Below are 5162 nucleotides of genomic sequence, written 5' to 3'. Positions count from 1 at the left end.
CCTCCTCTCTAGACACTTCGCTTCCATTTTCTCTTGTCTGTTAACTCTGTCATCTCTCGACGCATGACACAGCACTGGGAATTGATAATGGATTTTTTTTATATTCTTTACAATGCCCTCCCAAAAAAATTAATAAAAAAATAGAATAAAAAATAAAGCTCAAAAAGAAAGTAAAAATACTCAAAAAGAAAGAAAAAGAAAAGTGCACATTTTCAAGTGTCTCGAGTGGAAAGATTTTCGGATCTTGCAAGACGATGTTGAGAAGACAGTTGAAGTCACGCACACGCTACTGAGTTAGATGTAATAGATTTGAGGGTAAATAAAAAGGAAATTGGGTGAGTGATTTGAGGGTAAATGAAAATGTAAGTAAAGGAAATGTAAAAAAGAGGAAAAATAGGTGATTGAGTTCTTTTTTATATAATATAAAAATAAAAAGGAAAATGGGTGAGTAATGAAAATGTAAGTAATTAAGTGAAATGTAAAGTGTTTTTTGTTTTTGTTTTTGTTTTTTAATAAGATCAAAATAGAACGGAAAATGGGCGAGTAATTGAGGGTTAACGAAAATGTAAATAAATACAATGTAGAAAAAAGAGTGAAAATTGAGTAAATTGAGTGAAATAAAACTAAATAATAAGATGAAGATAAAAATAAAAAGAAAATGGGCGAGTAAATTGAGAAAAAAATTTATCAGTAAATGGACGTAAATGAGTGAAATAAAATAAAAAATATGGTAATAAATATGTAAATGAGTAAGCGAAATATTTCAAAACACGAGAGATGAATCAATTGAGTGAAATTTCTAATATCAAGAAAGATGAGTGAATTTATGATTCTGACTAGGGGGAAAAAAACAAAAATAATAAAGTTTATTAACATGTAAATGGCTGAATAAATGTAGAAAAAATGGACAAAAAGAAAGAAATAGAGAGTTGATGAATATATAAGTAGTTAAGTAAATGAATTAATGAATAATAAGGACATAAACACGTAGAATAATACTGTGTATTTATAAGTAAAAGTATGTTCTTAAGTAAGCAAATAAGTGAATGAAAAACTAAACAAAGAAAGGAATAGCAAAGTAAGTAAATAACTGAATAAGTAAGCAAATGAAAACTAGGTAATTAAGTAAATGGAAAAAATACTACACAATAATAAAAAGTTAATATATTTTTACCTAGATGAAATTACTAAATCAGAAGGTAATCACATAAGTTTCTAAGTAAATTAATAAATCTACAGATGCATATACGAATAAAAGAAAAATAAAACAATAAACCAAGACAACAACAATAACAAAACAGTAACAACAACAACCTAATCGACAACAACAATAACAGTAACGACAAAAACAACTACAACAAAAACATAAAAAACAACAACAATAACAATAAAAATCAGAAACAACAACAACAAACAACCAAACAAAAACACATAAATACATATAAATAAAGATTTAGTTCCCGCATCTGAGCGATATATCTCTCCAAGGGGCTTTTGCTCATGACGAATCGTTAGCTCCAAGCACTTGTTTCGGACGAAAGCTGGAGCCTGTGATTAAGAGATCTTTAAGAGCTGGAGGGAAAAAAGGAAAGGAAAAAAGGGGTTTAAACAGACACAGTGGCGGACGGAATGAAAGACAAATGAAAAAGAAAGAAATAGTTTAAACAGACACAGTGGCGGACGGAAGAAAAGACAAATGAAAAAAAAGAAGACATAGATTAAACAGGCATAGTGGCGGACGGAAGAAAAGACAAACTAAAAAAAAAAAAAAAAATAGTTTAAACAGACATAGTGGCGGACGGAAGAAATGACAGATAAAAACAATGAAAAGATGGTTTAAACAGCAGACGGAAAAGACAAATGAAAAAATGAAAAGATGATTTAAACAGACACAGTGGCGGACGGAAGAAATGACAGATAAAAAAATTGACAAAACTGGTTTAAACAGACACGGTGGCGGATGGAATAAATGAAAGATGGGAAAAATCAGTTTAAAAACTGATTTAAACAGACACGGTGGCGGACGGAATAAATGAGAGAGGAAAATATGGTTTAAACAGACACAGTGGCAGACGGAATAAATGGTAGATGGAAAAAAAGAAAAGAAAATGGTTTAAACAGACACAGTGACGGACGGAAAAAAGACAAATGGAAAAAAAAGTAATTTAAACAGACATAGTGGCGAACGGAAGAAATAACAGAAAGAAAAAAAAAGGAAATATGAGTGGAATAAATGTTTTTTCACAGACGAAAGACGAATGAAAGAGAAGCGAAAAAACAAACAAATAAATGAAGGGATAGATAGAAAAATAGATATGTTGACAGATGAATGAATGAATATGTTAAAAAATTTATGAATAAATAAATAGATATAGATAGACAGAGAGCCAGACAGATAGAAAGACAGGTAGATGGATAGATAGATAGATAGATAGATAGACAGATAGACAAATAGATAAATAGACAGATAGATAAATATATAGATAGACAGACAGACAGAAAGATAGATAGATAGATAGACAGATAGACAAATAGATAAATAGACAGATAGATAGATAAACACACAGATAAATAAATAAATAAATTATCCTTTACACAAACCCAAGAGGCGGGCGGAAGAGGCAAGAGACCCAACGAAAACATGAATGGAAAACAAGGTAGAAAATGCTATACATAGACACAGGTTCGAACGAAAACGGAAACAGCGAGAGAGACGAAGAAAAATGCTTTACAGAGACACAAGCAGCGAGAGAAAGAAAGAAGGCAAACATAAAAGATACTGGCTTCTACACGGATATAAATGGAAAACGAAAGAAAGAGGAAATGGAAAGACGGAAAGGAAATAGCCTCAAAGACAAAGATGAACAACGAAAACCAGAGAAAGAGATAATAATAAATGGCTTCCATATGGGCGTGGTAGTGAATGGAAGAATATACAAAAATATAAAAAATCGATACAGTGGTTAACGAAAGCTAAATAAAAGGAAGAAGAATTATTTTCATAGCAGTGAGAGAAAGAAGGAATAAATAAATAATAAAGAATAAAAGATAGAAAAATAAACTGATATTCCTAAACAGGCGTATCAGTGACTCCCCCCCCCCCAAAAAAAAAAATAATAATAATAATAAAATAAATTACATATCAATAAGAGAAAGAAAAAAAGTAAAAATAAAAATCTACATACCAATCAACGAAGAAAAAACAAAAACAACATAAACAAGAAAGAAAAGAAAAAAATAAAAAAAATATATATATCTAGCTTATAAGACCTAAACTTCGTATTCGCGAATGCATTGTCTGTTGCCTGGTGCCCCTCAACCTCTCCTGATAGGTCAAGGTCACGATCAAGGTCACCGAAAACTTGAGAACTTTCATAGTCATTAAATCTGCATCCTGAGACAACGGCGAATAAAAGAAAGAGGAAGTGAGAGAGAAAGAAAATATATTCAAAGACAGAACGAAGAGAAGAGAAAAGAATAAGTCAGTGCAGGTTGACGAAAACGAATGAAAATAAATCAATTAAAAAAGAAAAATGGACTTATACATCGACATAGCAGTGAGTGAAAAGAAAAGAGAAAGAGAGAGAGAGAAGAATGACTTACACATAAATATAACATTGAAATACAAAAATAAATTTAAAAAAAACGAATATTTTTTCTCACAGACGCGATGCTGTTGTGCAATTAAGATTAAAAATTCGTATTCGTAAGTCGTGTGTTCTTTTGCTCGGAAATATAGGGATATACTACCCTTCCCCCTCCCCGTTCATCCTCCTCCTCCTCCTGCTCTCCCCTCCCCTGTCCCTTCTCTTATTTCTCTCTCTTCCCTTTTCCCTTCCTTTATTCTTATATCCTAACACCCTCTCCCTCTTCCCTTATCCCTACCCCTATCCATTTATCCTAACACCCACTCTCTCTACTTATCCTTATATCCTAACACCCTCTCCCTCTTCCTTTATCCTAACACCCTCCCTCTTTCCTTTTCCTTATAACCTAACATCCTTATCTTCCCTTATCCTTCCCTTATCCTTCTATTCTAACACTCAAGATCACGTGACATTTCAACCTTGACTAGAGAACTTTAACTATCATTAAGTTTTCATGTGAAAATCTCAAGTTCGGTTTTAATATTCTGTTCCATGAATGCCTTTCGAATATACGTGATTGACACTTTCTTTCCTGGTAAAAAAAAATAAAAATAACATTTGATTATGACTTGTATTTATGCTAATTAAATGGTAATAAAATAAGTAATAATGATAATGGTAATAATGGCAATGATAATGATAATGATAACAATGATGATGATAATAATAATGGTGATAACAATAATGATAATGATAATAAGAGTAGTAATAATATTAATAACAATGAAAATCATAATGACTATGATAATAATGAGAATGATAATGTGATAATAATAATATTGTGATAATAATAATAGACATGCTAATATTAATAACAATAATAATAGTAATAATGGTAATAATGATAATAATAACAAATATAGTAATAATAATAAAAACAATAATAATGATAATAATAATAACATCAAAAACAATAATAGTAATTGTAATACTGATAATGACAATGATGATAATGATAATAATAATGATAATAATAATAATAATAATAATAATAATAATAATAATAGTAATATTAATGATGATAATAGCAATAATAATAACAATAATGATAATGATAATAGCAATAATAATAACAATAATAATAATGATAATTATGATATTACTACTAATAATAATGATGATAATAATAATAATGATAATTTTAACAATAATAATAATAATAATAATAATAATAATAACAATAATAACAATAGTGATAACAACAATAATAATAATAATAATAAAAATAAAAAAATAATAAAAGTAACAATAATAATAATAATAATAATAGTAGTAGTAGTAATAATAATAATAATAATAATAATAATAATAATAATAATAATAATAATAATAATAATATTAAATGATAACAATAATAACATCAATAACAACAATAACAACACCTAATAATAACAATAACCATAGCAATAACAATTCAAACTCGGACACACACACACTCTGCGCCCGGCCCTTCCCTTGCCCAGAGAAAGTAGCCAGCTGATTCTAATCCTGAAGGCCGCGGATCAATGGTTCCGG

The sequence above is a fragment of the Penaeus chinensis genome, chromosome 14, assembly GCF_019202785.1.
Source record: "Penaeus chinensis breed Huanghai No. 1 chromosome 14, ASM1920278v2, whole genome shotgun sequence".
Taxonomy (NCBI): domain Eukaryota; kingdom Metazoa; phylum Arthropoda; class Malacostraca; order Decapoda; family Penaeidae; genus Penaeus; species Penaeus chinensis.
Note: the sequence above shows the minus strand (reverse complement) of the source record.